The 27259-nt window shown below is 49.7% G+C and overlaps 1 protein-coding gene across 2 annotated transcripts in view; it reads left to right on the forward strand.

Moving 5' to 3' along the window:
- The window catches only part of PKNOX2 (PBX/knotted 1 homeobox 2), a 289557-nt gene that overhangs the window by 174493 nt on the left and 87805 nt on the right, over positions 1–27259 (forward strand). Inside the window, exon 3 of one of the 2 annotated variants that reach the window (XM_043451879.1) lies at positions 11873–11977. The exons of the other annotated variant lie outside the window; for it this stretch is intronic. The gene's annotated coding sequence lies outside the window, so the exon portion shown is untranslated. The remainder of the gene's footprint in view (positions 1–11872; positions 11978–27259) is intronic. 2 annotated transcript variants of the gene reach the window in all.

Raw genomic sequence — 27259 nt, forward strand, 5'->3', positions numbered from 1 at the left:
TCCATCACCAACCCTTGGAGATTGCTCAGACTCATGTCCATCTAGTTGGTGATGCCATCCAATCATCTCATCCTCTATTGACCCCTTCTCCTCCTGTTTTCAATCTTTCCCAGCATCAAGGTCTTTTCCAATGAGTCAGTTCTTTGCATTAGGTGGCCAAAGTATTGGCATTTTAAGCTTCAGCATCAGTCCTTCCAATGAATATTCAGGACTGATCTCCTTTAGGATGGACTGATTGGATCTCCTTGCAGTCCAAGAGACTCTCAAGAGTCTTTTCCAACACCACAGTTCAAAAAGCATCAATTCTTCGGTGCTCAGCTTTCTTTATAGTCCAACTCTCACATTCATACATGACTACTGGAAAAACCATAGATTTGACCAGATGGACCTTTGTTGGCAAAGTAATGTCTCTGCTTTTTAATATGCTGTCTAGGTTGGTCATGGCTTTTCTTCCAAGGAGCAAGCGTCTTTTAATTTCATAGCTGCAGTTACTATCTGCCATGATTTTGGAGCCCAAGAAAACAGTCTGTCACTGTTTCCATTGTTTCCCTATTTGCCATGAAGTGATGGGACCAGATGCCATGATCTTCATTTTTTGAATGTTGAGTTTTAAGCCAGCATTTTCACTCTTCTCTTTCACTTATCAAGAGGCACTTTAGTTCCTCTTTATTTTCTGCCATAAAGGTGGTGTCATCTGCATATCTGAGGTTATTGAGATTTCTCCCGGCAATCTTGATTCCAGCTTGTGCTTCATCCAGTCCAGCATTTTACATGAGGTACTCTGCATGTAAGTTAAATAAGCAGCATGACAATACACAGCCTTGATGTACTCCTTTTCCAATCTGGAACCAGTCCATTGTTCCATGTTCAGTTCTAACTATTGCTTCTTGACCTGCATACAGATTTCTCAGGAGCCAGGTAAGGTGTTCTGGTATTCCCATCTCTTAAGAATTTTCCACAGTTTGTTGTGATCTTCACAGTCAAAGGCTTTGGCATAATCAATAAAGCAGAAGTTGATGTTTTTCTGGAACTCTGTTGTTTTTTCAATGATCCACTGGATGTTGGCAATTTGATCTCTGGTTCCTCTGTCTTTTCTAAATCCAGCTTGAGCATCTGGAATTTCATGGTTCACATACTGTTGAAACCTGGTTTGGAGAATTTTGAGCATTACTTTGCTAGCATGAGAGATGAGTGCAATTGTGCAGTAGTTTGAACATTCTTTGGCATTGCCTTTCTTTTGGATTGGAATGAAAACTGACCTTTTCCAGTCCTGTGGCCACTGCTGAGTTTTCCAAATTTGCTGACATATTGAGTGCAACACTTTCACAGCATCAGCTTTTAGGATTTTAAATAGTTCAACTGGAATTCCATCACCTCCACTAGGTTTGTTCATAGTGATGCTTCCTAATGCCCACTTGACTTCACATTCTAGGATGTCTGACTCTAGGTGAGTGATCACACCATCGTGGTTATATGGGTCATGAAGATCTTTTTTGCATAGTTCTGTGTATTCTTGCCACCTTGTCTTAATATCTTCTGCTTCTGTTAGGTCCATACTGTTTCTGTCCTTTATTATGCCCAGTCTTTGCATGAGATATTCCCTTTGTACATCTAATTTTCTTGATGAGATCTCTAGTCTTTCCCAGTCTATTGTTTCCCTCTATTTCTTTGCATCTATCACTGAGGAAGTCTTTCTTATTTCTCCTTGCTATTCTTTGGATATCTGCATTCAAATGGGGAGGAGGGAGTAGGCCTTAGGAAAACTGATTAGGAGGCTGTTGCTGAGCCAGATGTGGCAGAGGTGATGGAGAGGAGGAAAATGCAGCTTGCTTTGCCTGGGGGCAAAAGACAGTGGTTAGCTTGTGTCAGGACACACTGACCTTTTCCCATTCCTGGATTGGGAAGGCAGTCCTAGAACCCAGGGTCATTCGGCAGGCTTGGGGGAGGGGGCGGGGTGTGAGGGAACAGCGGCTTCAAGGCTGGAGGTCTGACCACTGGGGAGAGGAATAGTGGGGAGCAGCAGGAGAAGGATGGAGCCCAGCTGAGGAAAAGGAGGCTGCAGACAGGAAGAGTTTGCAGAGATGGTCAAAGGGCTTGTGAGGGAGCTGCTGGCTTCCCCAAGAAGGTTAATCCTGTTGGAAAAGTTGAGCAACTTCTTTAAAGTTGGGGCTGATCTTAGGTGAGTTTAAAGGGCCACTTTCTAGGGACTTCCCTGGTGGCCTAGTGGTTAAGACTTTGCCTTCCAATGCAGAGGGTGTGGGTTCAATCCTTGGTCAGGAAACCAAGATCCCACATGTCTCATGGCCAAAAAACCAAAACATGAAACAGAAGCACTGTTGTAACAAGTTCAACGAAGACTAAAAATGGTCTGCATCAGCACCATCTTTCCAGATTCCATACACATGCATTAATATGCAATATTTGTGTCTCTCCATCTGACTTACTTCACTCTGTACCATAGGCTCTAGATTCATCCACCTCGTTAGGACTGACTCAAATGCCTTCTTTTTTATAGCTGAGTGATATTCCATTGTACATATGTACCACAGTTTCTGTATCCATTCATCTGTCGACGGACATCTAGGTTGCTTCCATGTCCTAGCTATTGTAAATATGCTGCAGTGAACACTGGGGCACATGTGTCTCTTTCAGTTATGGTCTCCTGCATTGCAGGCAGATTCTTTACCTTCTGAGCCACCAGGAAAGCCCCCTTCAATTATGATTTTCTATTGCAGAAACCAACACAATATTGTAAAACAATTATCCTCCAATTAAAATTTAAAAATAAACTTTAGAAATGGTCCACATCAAAAAAAAAAATCTTAAAAAAATAAAATAAAGGGACACTTGCTTTCCATGCTGGATTCCCTATCACCAGGCTCACCTTTGTGTCTGGTCAAATTCTGCCCGGGTCTCTTGACTGCTCTTGGCCTTCCTGCTCATCTGTTCATCCCCTCATTTAACAAACACACATTGAGCCTGATGCTAGGCCAGAGCTGGAAACATAAAAGGTGAGGATGTCCTTGTTCAGCTCAGAGTTGAATGAGAGGGACCCCTCTAGTGACACATAATAATAATTTGGTGAGATTCAGCCTGGAGTTCATAGCTAAGAACTTTGGGCTTTATCTTATAGGAGAAACAGTCCCAGTTATCAGGGGAGCGGGAAGGAGGGAATGACTTGTCTTGTAGGGGGTAGAGGAGCATTGAGAGATAACTTCACAGAGCTGAATCTTGAAGGATGAGTGTGATTTTGCCAAACAAGATCTAAACAAACCACCCTACTGTCATTGTCTTAACAACGATAGTCACCATTTATTACAGGCTTTGTCTATGTCAAGGCTGAGTCCTTTATTATCCACTGAGCACATCTTATGTCTAATGTAAAACCACTCAGTTCAGTCCCAGTGAACACCTTGTTGTTGAGTTTGGTGATCACAGAGCTAGGAAAGGGGCTTCCCCAGTGGTTCAGGGGTAAAGAATCAGCCTGCAATGCAGGAGACGTGGGTTCGATCCCTGGGTCAGGAAGATCCCCTGGAAGAGGAAACAGCAACCCACTCCAATACTCTTACTGGGAAAATCCCATGGACAGAGGAGCCTGGCAAGCTATGGTCCATGTGGTTGCAAAGACTTGGACACAACTGAAATGACTGAGCATACCACACACAACTAGGAAAAGGGAGATCTAGGATCTGAATTCAGTTTTTCCCACTGTACTATGTCTCCCCCATCAACTTATTAATATTAAGAGACATGTGTAAGGAGCATGTGAAACAACCCACTGTTTTCTTCAAATCTTTCAATTCAGAGACACACCGAGGCATAGAGAATTGTGATGCCTTTGACAATGAGTAATAATGACTAAACAGGCAAAGTCTAGCTGAACTGGTTAAGCACTAATCTGATTAAGCATTTTCCAGTAGTGATTGCCCTTCCTATGATAAGAATGATCCTGTTGATGATCTACATAGGCACACCACTAACCTAGTTATACATGGGAGACATAAGAGACATGGAAGACTCTAGCCTCTCTCTCTCTTTTTTCTTTTTTTAATATTTATTTCTTTTACTGCACTGGGTCTTAGTCATGGCACTCAGGATCTTCAGTCTTTGTTGCAGCATGTGAGATCTAACTCCCTGGCCAGGGGCTGAACCTGGGCCCCCTGGAGCTCAGAGTCATAACCACTGGACCACCAGGCAAGTCCCAAAGACACAGTCTTGTCCTCAAACATCTATGATGCCACTGAGATTTAAACAAACATGGAAAGCAGAAGTTCACAAAATAAGGGCCAAAATAAAGTAAGATTCAGGGCCAATCATAGGATAGAGGAGCAAGAATTTGACTTCACTCAGCTGCAGAAATTCAGAGAAAGGGAAGACTTGAGGGTTGGCTAGGACCTGGGTGTCGCAGAGGAAGGAGGGCCACCAGGCCCTCCAGGCAGCCCTGGTGGGCTGAGAAAGGGGGGAAGAGGGCCCAGACATGGCATGTGCTCAGTTGGGAGATAGGGCAGGCTAGTATGGCTGGAGCAAAGGCTCAGGCTTGAAAAACCAAGGGATTAAGTAAGATAAGTAGGTTGGGGTTGATGATGAAAGACAAGAAAAGAGGCTATGAGATTTGAATTGTGTCTTCATAGACCTTGGCAAGTCATTGCAGGCTTCTGGGTAGGGGAGAAGCAGTATAAACAAGCCTGTAAACTATTTTAGCCTCCAAGGAGGCCCTCTCTTCCTAAAGGATTGGAGTCCGGTCTCTTTGAGATGGTCCTCACAGCTCTGGTGAACTCTTGAGTCTTCTGCTGGGATGTTTGAGTTCGATAGCTGCTCAAGAGCAGTCAGAGAATGGGGTCATGTGAGAACGGGGTCACGGTGTCAGGTCCCACCTCTTGCATGCAGACAGCAGTGATGAAGAGTGATGGGGATGGGGATGAACTGGAATTCAGAGGTGGAGGGTTTTGTGCCACATCGCAGAGCAAGCTCCTGGCAGAGCTGGAACCACCCACCCCAGCGGCAAGGTGGGAGGAACCTCTATCTTTGGGGAAATGCCCGAGGGTCCTAGTAAGCAAATCATAAGGCTGCACTATGCAAAAACAGGCCCTGGGAGGGTCTCCAGACAGAATGGATTCTCTCAAGGCTCTTGGGCCAATGAGGACAAAGACTCCAGTGTTTCTGCTCATGGGACAGATACCAGGCTGGGGCAGCTCGCTAAAGTGGACAGAGGGCAGGCCTTTGGTTTGGGTGTCTGGCCAGAATTCCAGAGGCTCGATCCTCAGCGCTGCCCTGTTCATCTGCAAAGTGTAAATCAGACCCACTGAACAGGCAAAGGTGCTCTCCAGGGAAGCCTGCCATCCATCAGAGGTCAGAGGGCACCCTGGTTAAATGCCTCAGGGAGGCAGGGAGGGGCCTGACCAGAGCTAAAAATCCGGGGTAGGGCCACTGCTTTCCTTGGGGGAACTTGTGGGGACAGAGGGACTTTTTTCAAGATGAAGGTCCTGGTTCCTCCTGTCCCTTAAGTATCTGGGCCAGTGGGTCACATGGGCCCATGTCTCCCCATCTGTCTGTCTGTCTCTCTGTCCACCTCCTATCCAGCTGCCCGTCCGTGCCTATCCAGCTGCCCGTTAAGCGGACCCCAGCCCAGCCCCGGGGTCAGGGCAGCGGTATTGCAGACTGCCTGCAAGCCTCTAGAGGCGGAATTTGTACGGTGACAAAACAAAGGGGAGTGGGTTTTCTCTGGAAAGAGCTAAAAAGGCACACGCGGGACCCCCCTCGGGGCAAGGTGTGTATAAGCATGGGGGAGGATGGCCGTGACCGTGGGCAGTCTCCTTGCCCCCTGGCCCAGACTGTCTTTCATTCTCCTCGGGCCTTTCTGCCCTGTGAGTTGCCCTGTTATGCTCAGAGGAAGAGATGGCAGTGACAGAAAAAGATGACAGGCTCTCCTTCTGCCTTGAAGCTTTCTCCAGGCTGGTGAGAACCAGGCAGTTGCCAGTTCTGGGAAAGGGGAAATCTGTGTGTATTGTAGCCCTGAAGCAGTGCCCTGTGTGGGACACACAGGCATCACTGGGGACCGTCCTTCCCCTCTCGGCTGTGTATTTATTAGTCCCTGAGTGGGGCAGGGTTGGCATCTCTTTCCTAAACTGGTGTGAGTCCCCTCTGAGGGGTCCACTCCTCGGTACTGTGTTAGGGGTGAGGGCAGGGGCAGAGGTACAGCTGGAGCAGAAAGACAGACAAGCAAGCACTGCAGCGAGATGCAGAGAGGGAGCTCTGGCCCTGAGGGGCCAGAAAGGATTGCAATTAAGAGGAGGGGCTGCCGGACACCTTGGGCAGGCAGGTCAGCCTCCTTCTGCAGCCCTGACTCCGGCCCTGTCCTCTGCCCCTGGCAATGAGGGCTTTGCAGAGGAGGGGCCGTGGGGCCAGCAGCCAGCAGCAGCAGCAGCGTCCACGCTCGACAAGCTATGCCCTCTGAGATATGGAGGGCTTCGGTGTGGGTGTGCATGCTTCATCTTTGCAAGCTCAGGCCCCAGCACATGGTAGGTTCTCAATACGTGGCATCTACACTGAAGCAGTTTGCATCTGCCCAGAAGAAGGGAGGAGGCAATAGTTAAAAGTCTACCTAAGAACAGAGCTGTCCTCTGCCAAAATAGGTCTCAGACCCCTGGGACACGAGGCAGGGGAGGCTGACATGAGCTGAGCCCCCAGGAATGGCCCACCCCACTACTCAGGACACATCACCTTGCCTCGTCCTTCAGGACGCCCAGCGTTTACTTAGCACTTGCGCTGCAGGCTTTCCCTCTGTGCTGGGAAGAAATGTAGGAACAAAGAGAAATGGGGAGGCTGGAAGAGCGAAATATCTGGAGCTAGAAGACATGCTGTTTGCCGGCTTGTCTTCTTAGGCAAGTCTGATGTTCGACTTTCCTCAGCCTCGATATCCACCTTGATAAGATGAGATCAACTACCCAACAGGCAAAAAGGCATCTCGTATAAATTGCAGATGTGATGTAAATATGTGTGACCTTCTGCAAGTTATTAGTTGATAGTCTTTCAAATGAATATGCCCTTAGATCTGGCAACTCCACATCTATAAACTTCTCCTAAGACAATAATCAAGTCTGGAGCAAAACTCAGTCATAAGAATGGGCTTTATGGGACTTCCCTGGCGGTTCAGTGGTTAAGACGACACCTTCCAATGCAGGGGTTGTGAGTTTGATCCCTGGGTCGCAGAGCTGAGATCCCACAGGCCTCATGGCCAAAAAATGTATATATATATATAAAACAGGAACAATATTGTAACAAATTCAGTGGAGGCTTTAAAAAATGGTCCACATTATTAAAAAAGGAATGGGTATTATTTGTTTATAGTAGCAAAAACTGGAAATGATAGACAATTGGTTGGGTAATTGTAGTACACCTGTAAATGGAATACCACACAGTCACTAAGATCATATGCAAAGGTGTTTATTGTATGCTGCTAAATATAAACAACTGCTTCCGGAACAAACAATATGTATGATGCTGTTTTGAAGAAAGAAAGGTTTTACCCTTCATATTAACTGTGGTTATCTTTGTATGATAGGATCACAACTCACTTTAAAATTTCTGGGAGTTCCCTGGAGGTCCAGAGGTTAGGAGTTAGTACTTTCACTGCCAGCACCTGGCTACAATCCCTGGCTAGGTAACTAGATCCCACAAGCTGTGACTCACCCAAAAAAAAAAAAAAATTCTGTCTTCTTTGTCTATTTTGTGCAGTAAACATATATTATTTTGTAAAGGTAACAAAAATTGTTATTATATTGAAATGCATGCATGCTCAGTCACTCAGTTGTGTCTGACTCTTTGCAAGTCCATGGACTAGAACCCGCCAGGCTCATCTGTCCATGGGATTTTCCAGGCAAGAAATACTGGAGTGGGTTAACATTTCTTTCTCCAGGGGATCTTCCTGACCAAGGAATCCAATGTGAGTTCCTGCGTTGGCAGGTGGATTCTTTACCACTGCCCCATGTGGGAAGCCATTATATTGAAATATTGCCCTCTAAAGATTGTTTTAAGAGTTAAAGAAGATATTACATATGAAAGTACTTTGTAAACTGAACAACTACGTGGATGTAAGACAGGGTCTCTGCCTATGAGGAGCCTCCAGTTTGGAAAGAGATGAGAGACATGTAAGATAACTAGAGCATGATACGGAATGTGGTGAGAACTTTCAGAAGATGACAAGCAGCATGTTCCTAGGAAACACAGAGGAGATACAATGACGGCTGGCTCTAGGGGAAAAAGCCAGAATGTTCACGTTGAACAATGAAGAATGGTGAGGGTCTTTTCAGGTAGAAATGTAGAACTGGGGCATTGAGAAGAGTGGGCGGTTGTGGGGCAGATTGGGGAGTGGAAGCTGTTGTGAGTGGATGGAGGGTAGACAGTCTGCGGGCAAAGGGCAGAAGCTGAGCCCAGAAGGCAGAGTGGTTCCCAGCCAGGCTGAACACCTTTGGTGCCTGTGAGCAGAGAGTCACTGAGGATTGTGGAGTGGGAGGTGACACAGCTGTGCACCCATCCTGGGCAGGGTCTGGATGGATGCAGGATGCGACTGGCTGCCTGGGAAGCGTAGCCTGGAGGTGGCTCACGAGCTGGAGGGACTTGGCCTGCATGACCAGGAAGGAGGGCCCTTTCTAGGAATGTCCCTGAGAGTGGAAAGGCTGGAGACCATCTTCCGTCTGAACTGGAAAGGGGTGGGAAATGGGGAAGTGAGAGGAGGGGAACATGAGATGGGGCTTAGGGAGGGAGGAAGTAGGCTTGTCCCCCAGGTTTGTTGCCTGAAGGTGGGGGCAGAGAACTGGGAGTCACTCACAGAAGTCACAGTCAAGGCCAGTGGAGAAGTGGGCTGGGGTGGGAGTACCTTGGTGCTCACGGCATCCTCTCTGGGCAGTGGCCAGGGGGCCTGAGCCTCCTGCTGCTTTGAATGTCTCATATACACCATCTCTTCTCCGGAGAAATCTGAGTCCAGGGTGGGGAAGAGGGTTGGTTCAACCCAGATTTTGCTCATGGAAATTCATTGACCTCCCTGCCTGTTCTTGGAGCTCTTCTCAGCTCATCCTAGCTCCCAGCTCCCCAGCTTCCTTGGCCTGCAGCTGGAATCCATGCACCCTCAGGACCCAGGATGCTGCGCTTCTGCCATCCTCACCTCCCAGCAATGCGAGCGTGTGTGCGCACACACACACACACACACACACACACACACACACACACACACACCTCCCAGGAAGAAAGTGCTGAAGTCTTGTTCAGGCAAATGTCTGAATTTTCATTTCCAACTGCAGCTCCCAGCCCGGCCACTGTTTAGCTCCTCCTGTTGTCATGTCACTAGTTAATTACATTCTTTACTGAGGTGCAAATGTGTTTTTACAGGGAGACTAAGGTGGTGTTAACTGGGAAGGAATTATCAATGTTAAAGACACACTTACCTCTGGTTGCAGGGCTAGGGCTCTTGGCCAGAGGTGGTCCCTGAGGCTTCCCTGAAAACAAAACTCAGGTATAGCAGCGCCCCCTCCCAAACACCCCCATCCCACGACCCCCTGTCATCCTTGCCCCAAGCACAGCCTCATTTGGAGTCAAATGAGCAACTCAATCCACAAGGAGAAATTGATGTGTTTGGGAACTGTCAGGCCAGGCCTTATACCAGTGCTGACCACCAAACTCATTTTTGGACATTTGGGTCCATTTCAAATGTTGAGAAACAAAATTAATCCACTTTAGTCTAATTATTTAGAAAAGGCAGAGGAACCAGAGATCAATTTGCCAGTATCCGTTGGATCACAGAAAAAGCAAGAGAGTTCCAGAAAAATATTTACTTCTGCTTTATTGACTATGCCTAAGTCTTTAAATGAGTGGATCACAACAAACTAGAGAATTCTTAAAGAAATGGGAATACCAGACCATCTTACCTGCCTCCTGAGAAATCTGTATGCAGGTCAAAAAATCACAGTTAGAACCAGACATGGAAAAACAGACTGGTTCCAAATTGGGAAAGGAGTATGTCAAGGCTGTATATTGTCACCCTGCTTGTTTAACTTATATGCAGACTGCATCATGCCAATTGCTAATCTGGATGAAGCACAAGCTGGAGTCAAGACTGCCAGGAGACATATCAATAACCTCAGATACGCAGATGACACCACCCATATGGCAGAATCTTAAGACGAACTAAAGAGCCTCTTGATGAAAGTAAAAGAGGAGAGTGAAAAAGCTGGCTTAAAACTCAACATTCAAAAACACTAAGATCATGGCATCCGGTCCCATCACTTCATGGCAAATAGATGGGGAAACAATGGAAACAGTGACAGATTTTATTTTCTTGGGCTCCAAAATCACTGCAGATGGTGACTGCAGCCATGAAATCAAAAGACACTTGCTCCTTGGAAGAAAAGCTATGACCAACGTAGACAGCATATTAAAAAACAGAGACATTACTTTGCCAACAAAGGTTCATCTAGTCAAAGCTATGGTTTTTCCAGTAGTCATGTACAGATGTGAGAGTTGGACTATAAAGAAAGCTGAGTGCCGAAGAATTGCTTTTGAACTGTGGTGTTGAAGACTCTTGAGAGTCCCTTGGACTGAAAGGAGATCCAATCAGTCCATCCTAAAGGAGATCAGTCCTAAATATTCATTGGAAGGACTGATGCTGAAGCTGAAACTCCAATACTTTGGCCACCTGATGCGAAGAACTGACTCATTGGAAAAGACCCTGATGCTGGGAAAGATTGAAGGCAGAGAGAGAGGGGGCCAACAGAGGATGAGATCGTTGGATGGCATCACCAACTCAATGGACATAAGTCTGAGCAAGCTCTGGGAGTTAGTGATAGACAGAGAAGCCTGGCCTGCTGCAGTCCATGGGGTCGCAAAGTGTCGGACATGACTGAGCGACTGAACTGAACTGAATCTAATGGTCTTCCCTGGTGGCTCAGATGGTAAAGAGTCCTTTCACAATGCAGGAGACCCAGGTTCGATCCCTGGGTTGGGAAGATCCCCTAGAGAAGGGCATGGCAACCCACTCCAGCATCCTTGCCTGGAGAATTCCATGGACAGAGAAGCCTGGTGGGCTACAGTCCATAGGATCACATGGAAAAGACCCTGATGCTGGGAAAGATTGAGGGCAGAAGGAGAAGGGGGCAGCACAGGATGAAATGGTTGGATGGCATCACCAATTCAATGGACATGAGTTTGAGCAAACTGCAGGAGATGGTGAAGGACAGGGAAGTCTGCCATGCTGCAGTCCATGGGGTCGCAAAGAGTTGGACACGACTGAGTGACTGAACAACAATGAATCTAATAACAAATAGATAAGTCATGCAGCTGAAGCCCCCTTTAGGTCAAGGCTGTTCATCGCTGCTTTTGGTCCTTTGCCCTCCTGCTTCTTCCTTCCTGCTGCCCACCAGTGCCCTCCCCCCACCCATCAGTGTTCAGACCCCCAGATGAAACCTGTCCGCTGGGAAAGCATCTGAAACTCCTCCACTCATCTGAGCAGGTGGCACCTGCCACTCTTTCTCTGAGTTCCCTACAGTTTAAAGCAAGAAGCTGGCTGTGGTTCCCCAGGCTTCACAAATCACTCAGTGATCTGACCACACTTGGGGCAGAGGGGCTGTCTGGTGCCAAGAGACCAGATGGGCAACCACAGGCCATTTCCCGCCGAGACAAGGGCTAGGCTCTAACGTGGCTTGGTGGGTCTGAACACCCAACGAGGAGAGGGGCTTGAATGATCATGTAGTAGGAGGTCTGCAGAGCACACAGAATGTATCCTTCACCACCAGCCTGGGAGGAGGGGGCACAGAGCGGGGTCCCCCTTTATCCCTGCACCTCTAGCCTTCCCTTCTGAGTGCTGCTCTGCCCTTTCTCACAGGTGCGCTGGTTCTGGTCAACAGGAAGGATTGCTGGCCCAGCTGGAAGTGAGGAGAGGGCTGTGTGCCCTAAGGGCCATCCTAGAGGCCGCCGGGATCACCGAACAGTAAGAACGTTCTCCATCCTTTAACACGTGGTTAAACCCTCCAGGCTTCCCTGGTGACTCAGATGGTAAAGAATCCACCTGCAATGCAGGACACCCAGGTTTGATCCTGGGTTGGGAAGATCACTCCAGTATTCTTGCTTGGAGAATCCATCCCGTGGATGGAGGAGCCTGAAGGGCTACCGACCATGGACTCGCAAAGAATCAGACACAACTGAGTGACTGATACTTAGCAAACCCTCCAGGCAGATTGTCTTTTCTTCTGAAAACCTTGAGAACCGGCCCATAACGTTAGCTGACACTTATTGCACATGACCTCAGAACACAGAACCCTGTATTGTTTCTCCTTGGCTCCTGGAGGATGGGACGAGAGCTAGGCCTTGTCCCTGTGTACCTCTATTTTCCTCTTCATATTCCATGAACAATAATAAACTCTTGTTGCTATGGAGGGATGGGCTGTTGCTCATTCCCATGACGGTAATACTTGTCCAGCCCTCTGAAGCAAGCCTTGTCTCCAGGGGTGTTTGTGAGAAACTCAGTTCCTGGACCTCACACCAGAGATCCCGAATTGTGAGTCTAGGTTTAGACTGAGAATCTGCACCCTGCCCCCAGTATTTCTGATGAACACAGAGGAAACTGCATCCAAGATGTGTGTGATGAACTATGAGAACTAGTTCCTTAGAGAGTATAAAGCAGAGAATCTCACTTAATCCTCTTATCAGATAGGGTTTTTTAAATCCCCTTAAGTAACCTGATGATCTCACAGACCTAAGTAGCAGTATAGGCAGGGGTTTAGAAATCCAGTTCTCCAAAACAAGTCTTTTCTCTTTCCAGTATGTCATGATAAGGGCTGGATCTGTTACAGTGAGATGGGCTCCACCCACCCCCCACCCCAAATCCACAGGACCCTGCTGGGGTGTTTGTAAGTTTCCCTGATGTGTTAGGGCCCCTGTGATCTTCTAGTTTCCCAGTCTTTGTGATCCAATATGTGCTCAGTACTCAGTCATGTCAGACTCTTTGCAACCCCATGGACTGTGGCCCACCAGGCTCCTCTGTCCATAGGATTTCTCAGGCAAGAACAGTGGGGTGGGTTGCCATTTCCTTCTCCAGAGGATCTGCCTGACCCAGGGATCAAATCCACGTCTCTCGAGTCTCCTGTATTGGCAGGCAGATTCTTTACTAGTTTCACCTGGGATCCAGTCTTTGTTTGGGGGGCAGTAATCATTGCCAGATTCCTCACAAAAGCTTGTTTCCCGCAAGAGAAGAAGGAGAGAGGCAGGTAATTAGAAATGTCATGTATATTGAAGAGGACCACACACACACACTGACCACTGAACCATCTTGCCAAGGGAGCGCCAGTCTGTTCTGTTCTGGGACTCAATACAGTTGACACCGTTGCTTGGGTGGGTGCAGTCGGCAAGGACAATTTTTGCAGCTAATGCTGGAAGTGTGGCAATCAGGGAGCCGCCAGCTGTCTCACTTAAATTCTTAGCTCTCTCGCTCTCTTTTTTTAAAATCATTTTGCTTACATAATCCACCCCCTTTTTATTTTCTAATTCTCTCCTTGCAAAGCTGGCACCAGAGGGGAAGGGCTGGGGTGGAGGGGGTAGCAATTACACATCAGTTTGGGGAGCATTTACATTTTGCAATTACAATTTAAAAATAAGCCTTGTTAATGATCTCCACGTGTCAACGACAACCCCTAACTGACATACATACTCTCATGGGCCTGCCTGCCTGCCTCCTGCTGAAGTCAGAGGTTCCGTGGGGGCGGAGGTGCCTAGGGAGATGTGGGGGAGCCAAACAGCATCTGGGGGTGGGGGCAAGGGCAATGAGGTGCCCTGGCGGTTGTAGGAGGGCAGGTATGGAGCTGAGCACCAAAAACCAAGGGTCCCGGCTTCCAGCTTCTCTTCTCCATTCTGTGCTTATACTCCATCCCAGTGCATCTCCCTCCACGGCCGACATAGCAGGCTCTGCCAGGGCAGACATCTCAGAAGCAATGTCAGGGGTCGTGGCTGGGAGAAAGGGAACCCCAACTCCTGTTCTCCTCCGAGGTGGGAATTTTCAGGGTCCTACTGGGCCAGTGAATCCTAGTCCAGCCATTGTGTCTGGGTGTCATGGATTGGGCAGACAGTCTGAATCCATATACAGGATTTAGGAAGTGAGAAAGGTTAGTTTATCCCAATTGGGCAAAGACACTCCTTCTAGCAGTGAGTGGCCACACATTGATTGATGCCCTCTGATTCCTTGAGCAGGGACTTTGGGACAAAGCAGCCCAGCTTCAGATTCCAGCTCTGTCATTTGCTGGCTACAGGATTCGGGGCAAGTTACATGACTTAGGTTTTCTAACCATCATTGTCTTGATGGGCTGGGACAACCGCGTTTACCCTGCAGGGCTTGTGTGCAGATGAAATGCCAGAACTACTGTAGGGCACCTCACGTACATCTGGCACGCGATGGATGCTCCCAGCCCCTCCCCAACGTGTCCCCTCCTGCCCACATCGAAGCTGCTTCCTTCCAGCTTCTGTGGACACTAAGGAAGTGTGATCCTGTTTGATTTCCCCTGGTCTTCCCCAAAGTCAAGCCACCTGCTCCATGAGCAGCTCCTGAAGTGGACCCCAACCCTACACACCACACCCCCCACCGTCTCCCTATGGGCTCCGCTGCAGGGCCCTGGCATCAGGCCCCTGCTCCAGCTTCAGCATCTCTTGGCTTCTTTCCTGCCTCTGGCTGGTAACAAGCCCAGCTCCCCCTCTTCTGGGCACTAATTCAATACAGTGACCTTCCATCACGCCCCACGTATGTTCTTTATCTGTGAATGAGAAACGCGGATGGGAGCTCTGTGAGATGCCTTTAACCTTGGCTTCTGTAATTCTCAGATTTCCCTTCCCCACTTGGCTTCCCCCTGGCCAGTTACTTGTGTGTGAAGCTTTCATCTCCTGGGCGGCTGCATCCAGGTCCATCTTTGAACTTATGACTTGTAGTCAAGAACTTGAATTTGTGACTTGAAGTGTACATAAAACAGCTCTCTCTTAGGATAGAAAGAGATTTGCATCTTGCAAACTACTGAGCAAGGGAGATGTTCCAGAAGCAGAAGCCGGTGGGGTAGAGCAGAGGAACAGAGATGGGCTACAGAGGGGGGTTCCTTGAGGACACGGACTGCGTCTTATCGATTTGGGTGTTTGATTGAACACAGTGAAATTTATGTTTCAAATGCTGTCCTAAAAACTTGCCTTGTTAAACTAGGCTATATAATGGAGAGTTTTCCAGGTCAAGATAAATCGATCTAGTCTTGTTTTTTACTGCTGCATAGTATTCTAAAAAGCCTCCCTTCTTTCCCCCACCTCTACCCACTAGTTCACCATCCAGTCAACCCCAAGAAACAGTTTCTGATTTAGCTGATTTTGTGGCCATTTATTGGGCTTCCCAGGTGGCTCCGTGGTAAAGAATCCACCTGCAATGCAGGAGACACAGGTTCAATCCCTGGGTCGGGAAGATCCCCTGGAGGAAAAAATGACAACCCAATCCAGTTATTCTTGCTTGGAGAATCCCATGGACAGAGGAGCCTGGTGGGCTACAGTCATAAGGTCACAAAGAGTCACATAACTGAGCATATGTACGCACGTGGTTGCTTTTTATGTCATAAAATATGTGTCTCTCTCTTTTTTAAGATATTTAATTTATTTATTTGGCCTCTCTGTGCAGCATGGGAAACTTAGTTCCCCGACCAGGGATTGAACACATGCCTCCTACAGTGGAAACTTGGAGTCTTATCCACTGGACCACCAGGAAATTCCCTCAGTTCCTATTTTTAACGTATGTGTTTATTTATGAATGATCTGCTGTGGAAGTTGAGGGAATGAGCACACATTCTTCTCCTTCCAATTTATATTAGTTTGATCAAACTATATTTGATATTATCTATTTTTAGTCAATAGTGTTATATATAATACAGAACATATATATTACAGACTGTATAGTGTTATACTATTTAGTATAGTTTATGTGCTATCTTTACAAGATTTAGAAGATTTTTTATTCTGTTAAATAACTGTGGTTACCTCCGCATGCTGACTATAGGTTGGTAGTGAAGTGAAAGTCGATCAGTTGTGTCCAACACTTTGTGACCCTATGGACTATACAGTCTGTGGAATTCTCCAGGCCAGAAATACTGGAGTGGGTAGCCTTTCCCTTCTCCAGGGCATCTTCCCAACTCAGAGAGCGAACCCAGGTCTCCTGCATTGCGGGCGGATTCTTTACCAGCTGAGCCACAAGGAAAGCCCAAGAATATTGGAGTGGGTAACCTTTCCCTTCTCCGGGGGATCTTCCCGACCCAGGAATAGAACCAGGGTCTCCTGCATTGCGGGCGGATTCTTTACCAACTGAGCCATCAGGGAAGCCCCAAAGTGAAAGTGAAAGTCACTCAGTTGTGTCTCCTTGCAACCCCAGGGACTATACAGTCCATGGAATTCTCCAGGCCTTGTCTATTGGTTGATAACAAGGTAGAAATGTTATTCAGCCACGGAACTTACTCTTGGGATTTGACCCCAGGAAAAGGAATGGAATCCTGTCCTCACCACTTGGCCACTGCCTAGAGTCTCCCGAGCCCCAGGGTGACGCCCACCCCTCAGTCCTTCCAGCTGCCTTCCTCCTGTGGGGCTGCAGCTCTGTTTGGTTTTCCACTGTCTTCTTCCTCCAGCCTCCTTGTTTTCTGAAATAGCACCTCTAGTTATTTTTATATTGATGGGAGGGGAGTAAATTGAGTCCTCATGTATCCAAAACAGACTTTATCTTCTCTTTGAACCTGACTGACAGAACTCAGAGCAACGTTCCACACCGTTTTCTCATAGATCCTGAAGGTGCTGCTTCGCTATCTTATTTCCAGTCTGGCAGTGAGAATCCACTTTTAGTTTTCTTTTCTTTTTAAAGCTCTGAATTTCCACCACTGTGTGCTGAGGCTTGAGATTTGGTTTTCTCCTTTTTTATTTCTCTTACTCAGCCCTTGGGATCCCTTGAAATCTGAAGTCATCTATCTTGCTTCATTTCATATCTTTATTCCACTCATCTCTGTTTTCTCCTTCTGGGACGTCCATGGCCCAGTGCAGAGCCTGGCACATAGCAGGTGCTCAATAAATGACTGTTGGTTTCTGGGTAGGACCCCCGCTCAACTTGCCTGTGTCCTCAGATGGGATCTCTGGATCTCTCTCTCCTCCCTACCTCTCCTCTAGGCAGCAGTCAGACCCACCATGGCTCTGCCAGCCCTCCGGCAAACTGCTGTGAACAGTCTGCTTTGGAGTCTTGCGTCCAACACTGCTCCTGGGCTTGAGGAAGAAGCTAAGAGTAAGGAGTGAGGACAATGCTCAGCTCAAGCTAGGGCAGCCATAGTGGCCAGTCTCCAATGACAGACACGTCTCTGAAACCTCAGATCTCATCAGCATCCCCTGAACATTGATCCTATTGGGGACCTCTCTCCTTGACCTTCCTGATCATTCTTACATGGGCCTCCTTCTCTCTTCATCTCCGTCTGCCCACCCCCCCTACTCCCCAGACTGTCTCAGCTCACATACACACACAGCTCCTGTTCATGAAATAACCCTGACCACGGCAAGGGCCTCATTAGGTGAGATCCTTTTTTACACTTTTATGAATTCCAGAACAAAGAAACAGCAGACTTCTCTTCCCAGGGCTGCAGAGCAGATGCTCTGACCTGAGACAGCCAGGCCCTAAAAAGGAGAGCAGAGAGGCTTGTGGATAGCCGGGATCCCAGCCTGAGGCCACCTGTGCCCTTGGGGAGACATCTTGGCTGAGAATTCCCAGTTTTTCCTCCTCCCTTCCCCAGGGATGGGCTCTAGGAGCAGACACCTCACACCCCTCTCTCCTGCCCTGCCCAGGCCACTCTGCTCTGGATAGAATCTCTACACTGGGAGTTGACATGCTTCACTCCTTCTCCCTGAATGGGCCAGACCCTGGAACACCTAGATCAACAAGCACTCAGATCCCAGAGGTCATTCTCTGTTCTAATCGAAGTACCCTAATTGGTACCCCAGGTCGAGAGTCCACTGTGTGAATCTGTCTCCACCTCCCCGCCTCCCCGCTCTGTCCTTGCCCTCCATGGGGTCTGTCTTAACTGGCACAAGCAGAAGCACAACTTGAACTTTGAGTCCACAAAGTTTCTCTATTGAAGACAGGATTTCTTTTCGCCAAGACCACAATGATAGGGAATGAGTCGTCACTGCAAAGGGCAGCATTTGAGGCAAGTTAAAATTTTCAGACAAGCAGCTAGCGTTCAAAGACACCCGCTGCTAATATGGAACACTTCTTGGTTGAGTGCAGTAGAAAGGGCCAGCATATGACTCAAGTTTTCCCTGTTAGAAACCCAAGAACTATTGACCCCTTTCCAAAGCTGGAGGTTGAAGGGATGGAGCTTGGCAGGGGCCAGGGGGATGCAGAACAGAGCTCTAGCCCCCTGCACTTTTGTTTAATTGCTTCCTGCTTTGGAGGCTGTGGGTAATAATCCCATTGCTGGCCAGCAAACATGTCTTTGCTGGTCACCCCTTCAGAAGCTGCCTGAAACCTCTCTGGGCTGAGAGAGGAAGGAGGCAGGTCTGAAAGGAAGGTTTGCGGGAAGGGGCTTTTGCAAGGGGATAAAGTTAGAACTCAGAGAGCTATGTCAAGGGATGCTCTCTGAGAATGGGGTGCCCCTAACCTGAATAAAAGCCAGTCCTGTTCCATCAGACAGACTTTCTGTAGATAGAGCCAGGTGCCTCTTAGCCTGTGAGTCACGGCATATTTCCCTCCAGAACAGGGACTTCTTTGCAGCTGTGGGTGGTCCTTGGAAAACCATGGGTCGGTTGGAGAAAGAAGGCCAAGCAGAGACACTTCATAGGGAGCAAGTAGATTATAGGCCCCCTCCCTCCCTCCCCACCCCACCCCACCTGGGCCACCACAACACAGAAGGGAGACATTGCTGGCATTCCAGCCGACGTGAGTCAGAACCTGGCCCTGAACTGCCTGCGTGGTAAGGGGTCAGGGCACAGGCAGCCCCCGCTCCCACCTGGCACCAGCTCCCAGGGTTCTGAGCCCACGGCTGAGACACGTGATCGCCTGTTACATGCAGTCTTCAACCACGTATTCTGTCATTTCATAGTCATTCTCAAATCTTGTTCTTTCCCTTCATAATTGAACCCACAGCCCAGTGAGTTCCCGACAGAGGCTCAAACCTGCCTCTCTGTCTTGGAAGCATCTTTGTCTTGGTTGCGTCGTGTTTGTGAGGCCCCGACTTCTCATGGCTGTTATCAGCATTTTGTTTCCCGTCTTCCACTCATTTTTATACAATGATAAGAGCAAATGCAGTACAGTATTTAAATGAATTTGCACACACCCTGCTGTCCAGAGAAGACAGGACAGAAGTGAACAGTTGCTTTTTAAGAGGTCTCACCATCCACAGGCATAAAGTATGTGCCTGTTAGTGAGGTGCAAAAGCCCAAGTTTGGCAGACAGGTTACATTTAGATGTGCCGATACAATATGACCCTTTGAAATTCAGGGCATGTGGAAGTGAGGGACCACCTGTGTTGGGCGTCCTGACTCCTGAGGGTAGTGTCTGCAGAGTCAGTTTTGTCTCTCCTGTTCCGTTTCCAGGGCTCCGCTAGGGTTCCCCGCCTCCACGCCAGACTTCTAGGTTAAACGTTCAGACTCTGAAATCAGGCCTTGTGTCACTTTTGAAAACTCTCTCCACCACTCCAAACCTCAGTGTTCACATCCTTGAAAGGGGACAGCTATCACACCTAGACCTTATGGTTGCTGGGAAGAATAAATAGGGTTCTCTGTGATAGTAGCTTAGCATAATGCCTGGTGCATGGCAATGGCTCAGTGCTTTGAAGTTGTTAATAATTCTGGATTATCATCTCACCCTAGGGCAAAACTGGCTCCAGGGAAACAAGCTCATTCTCACTAAGGTGTAAATGACTGCTGGGACTTAAAGATTTATCCTTTCTTTAAGTCCTAGTATCTAATATCCTTAGATTTATTGGTCTGTTTGACATTTCAACAATAAACCAATGGAAGTTTTATGTCTATCCAGGCTCTGTAAGGAGGTTGTTATTGTTGTTTAATCGCTCAGTCATGTCCAATTCTTTTTTGACCCCATGAACTGTAGCCTGCCAGGCTTCTCTGTCCTTGGGATTTCCCAGGCAGGAATTCTGGAGTTGTTGCCATTCCCTTCTCTAAGGGATATCTTCCTGACCCAGGGATCGAACCCATGTCTCCTGCCTTGGCAGGCGTATTCTTTACCACTGAGCAGCCTGGGAAGCCCTCTGTAAGGAGATAGATCTTATAAAATCACATTGCACAGACCTTTTTCCCCAGAAGGAAAAGCAAGTTAAGGCCATGATCTTGTCTGCTGAGGACATAGAGATCAATGGGCAAGATGAGACCTTACTGGGAAGGAGGCTTTCCAAGACATAGAAACACACGTAGCACTAAATCATGCTACATGCCCTCCCTCTCCCCAACGGCAGGGCTCCCACTGAGAGGATGGTCCTGGAGTAGAAAGTGAAGAAAGGCTTCATGGAAGAGAAGGCTTTGAGCAAAGTTTTGATGCAGGCAGAGGTGTGGTCGTGTAACATAGAGGACCTTGCCAGCAGAGAAGCACAGCAGAGGAACCATTTCTCGGGAGGTAGACGGGGCTTGTCTGCTAGCTGGGGCTTGGATGCCGATACCCAGGGATGACTGCCCAGCATCACCCCCTTTCACATGGAAGATGCCATCCTCCCTTCCCTTATCCCCCAGGGCTGCCTTTCTGACAGATGAGGAACACGGAGCCAGTGTACCTGCTCTAGTTCCAAACAGCCATGAGGACCAAGGCACCCGGCTGGTGCCCTTTCCTCCCACAAGCTGACCACATTGCTGTGGACTCTACCTGGTCCCCCTGCCTCTTCTCATGGGCTCACCGAGGGCCCAGAGTGAGGACAGCTACGGGCTGAGTCAGGAAGTATCGGGGATGAGTGGCTTTTCAATGATAAACTGAGCCCAAAGGACTACTTGCTTTCATAGCCCTGATTCTTGACCCCTATTTTTTCCCTCTGGAGGCAGTTTTTAAAAATGAAACCAGATATCATCCAGCCAGATAACATGGTGCAGTCCTTCTCAGAGAGAAAGGGGGCCTGGCTGACCCTCTTAGCATCCTCTGCTTCCAGGAGAATCTGAGAGCATCTCAGATGCCATGCCTGATAGGTGCCTGGGTCCCTTAGTTCTGGGAGCTCCCCCAATTAGACCCCTCCTGCACCCCCATCCCAGCCCCTTACTTCTATTCTCCTTCTTTCTGGCTCCCAGGGAGGGCCGGCCTCCCAGGTGACTGCCTCCAAGAAGGCAGTTGACTGATAGGAAGAAGCTGGCAGGTAGGACAGCAGAAACTCTCCTTCCATCTGGGGTCCCCAGCGTCTGAGCTGTTGGTCTGTCTCTGCTGAGTTGCAAGCCTCAGGGGCCCAGCCCGTGTTGTTTTCTCAGCTCAGTTCCTGAGCAGCGGCTGCTGTCAGCTCTCGACCAATAATAATAAACCTGGGATTCGGGTTTGTCGAGGGGGATTTCAGTCCCTGGGTTCATTTTTAGATTTGTTTCTCTCTTTGTATGTGTGCAGACAGGGAGCACATGACGGGGTCCCGGGGGAGCTGGCCGGGGCTCCCAGCTGCCCTGGCAATCCACCCCGGCTGCTCCCACGGAAGAGCTGCAGGGCCCTCCTCTGCCCCAGACCCCTAGGACTGCCTGCACGTTTGAGGGAGAAGAAAAATAATTGAATGAAAGGCCTCAAGCTCTCTCCTGTCTCCATTCCTCCCCACCTCTCCCACTCATGCTGTTTGGATAGAGATGAAGAGGGCTGGAGATGAAAAAGAGAGGGCAGCCTCCCATCTCTAGGCTTGAGAGTTGCCCAAGGGATGGGCGGGAACCTGGTCGCGGGCCTGGGGAGAGGCTTCCGTGCCTAGAACCAGCAATGGCCTCCTCTGACCCTCTTTCCTGGGATGCAGAGACAGAGCGGGAGAGAAAGAGAAACTATGTTCTAAGTCGAGCACCACTGGCAAAAGCAGGACCCAGCTGTGGGTGAAATTTAGGACCAGACCAATGGGGCCTCTGGGGCAAAGCAGCACTTGCTTGAAGGCAGATTGGAGGTGACCCTTGGAGGTCATTGCTGCCAACCCCCTGCCTTCCAGCAGGAGAAAGTACATACCACTTCTCTGTAAGAAGAATGCAGGGCTGTGCTTACCCTTATAGCTAACATGCTTCCCACCACCCCCCCACCTTTCTGCTTTTTTGTTTTATTTTGTTTAAAGGAACCAAAGGGGGAAAAAATCACCAAGTTGTAAAGTGCTTAAAGAGGAGATGAGAATCTTCATCAAAATGCTAAAAGCTGGAGGGGGAGAGTAATGTGAAGACTCTCGCCTGCTATTTATGGGATTGATTCTCAGATCAAGAAGAAGCAAGCAGTTGGATGAAAGGAATTATTGTTAAGCTCCTCGGTAGGAAGATCTAATGGACAATTGCCGCTATCAGGGGGAATTAAATTGCTGTTTCAGTTTGTAAAATATATCAGCGGCTTTTTGAAGCCAGAAAAGGTGTGACAGCCAAGGCAGGGAGGAAAGCAGGGGCCTGTCACTTCCTGGTCCCTGTGTGCGAAGCAGGAGCAGGCAGGAGAGATGCTGGGGCCACAGTAAAGGCTGCTCTCCTAACTCTGACCCTGGCCCATATTTTTTTGAAAGCAAGTTGAACAGTAAAGGGAACTGGGTGCATAAAGGAGAGAAAGCTACAGCCCTGACTCTGGGCGCTGAGGTGCCAGGAGCCCCCGTGAGTCAGAGGCAATGGAGCAGGATGGGTCTCTTCCCCTGGAAACCCGATCAGGGGTGAGGAGAGCCACTGACCAGGGTCAGCAATTCCCAGCAGCCCTGCCTACACCCAGGGAATGTCACAAGCCCCACCAATGCCCCCCGCTCCCCCAGCACACACACACACACACACACACACACACACACACACACACACAATACACTGTGTGCACAGAGGGGTCCAGAGTGGATTATAAGCCCCTTCCCCCCAGAACTGGGTCTCCCAGCAAGCTGTAGCCCATCCCCAGACTGGGGTCCCTGAGCACAGAAATGACTCCTAGACCCGGCCCTAGAGGGGGACATATTGTCATTCCAGCACAAAGAGCAAAATGGCCTTGGAGTGGGAAAAGGGGAGGAGGGGGAGGCCCCTGGGGGGAGGACCACAGGCCACTGAGGGGACCTCACTGCTGGGACGGTTCACAGATGGTTCCTACCTCTTCCAAAGACCAAAGGGAGGTTACAGGCTACAGGAGGAGAGAGAGGTGGAGACAGGGAGATTTCCCATCTCCCAGGGAGACTGAAGCTGGCCGGGCTGGTCAAACTCAGGCTGGATGCACTGGCTCCTCTGTTCCTTGGAGACCAGGACCATCACAAGAGGTCATGACCTGGCTCCACCTCCCAAGTGGGCTGCCCAGAAAGGTGGCGAAGGGCAGTCAGAGCAGAAGGCCTTGGTTGACCATGGGGTCTGGAGCTGCCTACTGTCCTGGTTGTCACCTCTGCTGCGTCTCACGTCAATAGAGAATCATTCCCCACTGAGAGTTCCAAGCAGGATCCAGAGGGGTGCCAGGGAGGTGGCCCTCCTGGCTGAGACGTTCTGCCAGGATTTGGGCTCTGTGCTGGAGGCAGTGACCCCCTGGGACCCAGGTGATGGGGGAGGTGTGGCCTCTCGGCCAGCCTTCGGCTCAGTGAGTGAGCCCAGGGAGTCTGATCCCAGTCCTTCCTCCAGTGTAGACACAATTGCCCTTCTGACTCCCACACTGATCCTGGCCTCATCAGATTGAGAGGATTCTATCTGCCCCTAGGACCCCAAAGTCAGAAAGATGGCGGGGGGTGGGGTGGGGTGGCGAGCATCAGTCACTAAGCCACAGCATTCCTGTCACCCCAGGCCCTGAGGTTCCTCCTGGCTCCTGAGCACCTGGGGTGAACAGGCAAACCCAGATCCAGCGCTTGCTGTGCTGGTCAGGGGCGGCTCCTGGGGGCTGGCTCTTTCCCATTATTCTACAGGGACCCTTCACCTCTCCGTCACTCTGAAACACCTCCACCAGACCTGCTTACACTTCGAAGCTTCCCACCCATGGGTACGTCCTCTCTCTCACCTCTGTCCTTCCCACCATCTATCCCCACACTGGCCTAAGCCTTGTCACCCCGGTGCTGACTCCAAGCACCAAGGATCGGGGACCATCCAGTTCCTCTAGCCACTCAGCTTTCCACTTGCGGTTTCTAACCCTTACTGGGTTTTGCGAAAGAGACCTGGTGTGTATGTGTGTGTGTGTGTGTGAGCGTGTGAGTGTGTGTGTGCACGCGCATGCTTGCATTTCTTTAGATAAATCCACAGAGTCACATGAAATCAGTGACAGGTTGACACCGTTATTTCAAGATTCATCGCTCCGAGTTGCCAGCATAGGAGACGTAGCCAACTCCTTCCCACCACCAACACGTTTTTTTTCCCCAGGCATAATTTATAGCAGCGGGGTGAATTTGTTTCCAAAAGATGAATATCACACTATCAGCAACAGCTGCCTCTCATTTTTATTTGTTTTTAAATTTGACTCAAAGTCCAATTCTCTATACACATCCGAAGCTGTAAATCCTAAACCGACTGATTACATGATTTAGTAAACAGGTTATATTATATAATGCAATTAAAGCGGGGGCTCCGCGGCGCCACCTACAGGCCACTTCTGGAAAGGGAGCTGGGCCGGAGACTCCTTTTGGACCAGGCTCTCCGCGCAAGGAAAATAAAGGGAACTGCCTACGGTTGAGCCAGCCAGGTTACTAATGCAGCCTTTCGGGCCCTCCTGCTGAGTTCACTGTGTTATTTCAGCCTCCTGCAAATCTGTCTAGACGTCAGAACCCTGGCCTGGGCAGCTGCTCAGAGGGGCGGGCCTGGGGCTGGGGGAGGGGGCGGGAACCACCTGGGGGCCCCTGGGCTGGGGGCCTGGAGGAGGCTTCCTGCCTCCCTTAGACTCTGGGGCCCCCTTGCTTCACTCTCAAATGAGGGAGGCTTTAGAACGAAGCTACCAGCTTCAACTGTTTCCATTCTATTCAGCAAAGCTTGTGTGGTGTGCTAACCCTGGGCAGAGGCTTTGGGAATATTCTAGTGAATTCCCTCGTTTTGCAGACCAAGAGGGAAAGGGACTCCTGCAGTCACAGAGAGTGGCAGAGTTGGGTGTGGAACCCAGACTTTTCTGACCCTAAGCTCAGCCTCCATCTGATCTTTGGGGATTTACAGATGAGGAAATGGAGGCCCAGACTTCCACAGCCTCTTCTTGGAGCAGGGAAAGGAAAATGATAAAATACTACCAGTGTGTGGGGGGACAGAAGAGGAGGGCTCCTGGGCCAGGGGGTGCCTCACTGCTGCCTCTTTGATGCCTTTATGTGGAGGGAGAGAAGAAGGGAGGGAAAATGGGAACAGGGAGGGAGGGAGGGTGATGGGGGGTGGGGGTGGGGTGGGGAGGAAAGGGGGCAGGGCCAGAGCTCCCTCCCACCCCTCCCCACCCCTCTTCAGGCCCTGGGCTCTCAAAGATCCTAGCTTCTCCAAAGAGGTTCTGTAAGAGAGGGCAATATTACTGAAAAGCTCTCCAAAAGAGGAGAGTTACTTCCCAGGGCTAATACAGAACCCTTCCCCTCGTCCAGAGGGTTTAGGGGAAGGGGGGAAGAAGGGTAGGCGTCCCAGAGGGTGGAAACGCCAGCCACCTACCCAGCCTCCAGTCAGTGGGGGGGGGGGGGTGGTGTGACAGTGGGGAGCACAGGGAAGCCAGTCCTTTTTGCCCCTCTCCCACATCAGGCCTTCCAGGAGAGGGTCAGCCAGGGTCAGGGAGCTTGTTCCTGATGCTGTGGGGCCGGCTGGCCGGAGAGTTCCCAATTAGACTTAGTTTCTCATCCTTAAGGCCCTGAGCCCCCAACCCAGGCACCCCAGCCCAATTACTGCTGGGCAGCGTTAACCCCTTGGTGCCCCCTGGCCGTTAATGGAATGTTAATTGGTCTAATGGGTTTCTTGTCAACAAGTCCTAATGAGCTCCTTCCTAACAAGCTTGGGTCTTTTTTCTCAGTCTGTTTGTCAACAAGCTGGAGTTTGGGCTCCAGTCGAGCCTCACCTTGTGGGGCTGGGGAGCTGGAGCTGAGGAGGCAGAGGGAGTGCTCCCGGGCTGCTCCTCCCTAATTCCTAAGGGGTGTCCTCCACGTCCCTCAGCCACCCCCAACCTGTGCGCACAGCCTCCCTCGGGCCCCAAGCTCTGTAAAATGGCAGTTTTAGCTCCTTCGGATGATAATATTAGTGGCAAATGATTTCTTCCTGGATATCACTGTGGGGTTGAGTGTTGCATTAGGGTTTTTTTTTTTTTTTCCTTACTAGCTGCCCCTTAATAAAGGTGCTCAGTGTTGAAAACAATCCTGTGATGTGGGAAACGTCTTGATGGTAAACTATTCCTCGTGTGTCCTCCATTTGCAGTCTTGGCTGTGTCCCTCCAGAGCCCTGGTGTCCGGTGACAGAGGGCTGGGGCCTCTGGACAGGGCAGAGCAGCCTCCCGGCAGCTGGCCACAAACAAATACTCCGAGGCCTCTGCGCCCTCCAGCCTCCCAAACAAAGCACCAGAAAGGCAGGGTTCCCCAAAGGGCTTGGCACCCAGTGATGGCTCAAGGAGTTCCCCCACACCCCCGCTGTGGAGCCTCGCTGTCAGACCCCCCACATTCCTCTCCGGGATGCTCCCCTGTGGACCCTCTGCACCCCAAGCCCAGCTGGTGGGAGGAAGGGGCACCTGTGCGGGTGAAGAAAAGCTAGAGCTTCCGGATGTGGTGGTGGGCTCCCGGTCTCCCCCAGAGTCAGGTTACCTGAGGCTCTGTGCTTGAGCACATAGGGAAGGAAACTTAAGCCCGCGATGAAAAGGCCTCCTGTTTTTTGCAGGAGAAGCCCCCAGAGGGCAGTAGGGCAGTGGCTTAGTGGCCTGTGGTGACCCCAGAGAGGAAGAGAGGAGGGGCAGAGGCCATCTGGGTCCTCAGAAAATTGTTCCCGTGGCCTCTAGACCCTGCTCCATAGCCCAGCAGGCTCCAGACAGAAAAATCTCCTCTCAGCCTGGATGGTGCTGGTTTCTGGGTGCAGACTACTCTTGTGTGTGTGTGTGAGTCGCTCAGTTATGTCTGACTCTGTGCAATCCCATGGACTGTAGCTCGCCAGGCTTCTCTGTCCATGGAAT

Source organism: Cervus canadensis, chromosome 29, assembly GCF_019320065.1.
Source record: "Cervus canadensis isolate Bull #8, Minnesota chromosome 29, ASM1932006v1, whole genome shotgun sequence".
NCBI lineage: Eukaryota > Metazoa > Chordata > Mammalia > Artiodactyla > Cervidae > Cervus > Cervus canadensis.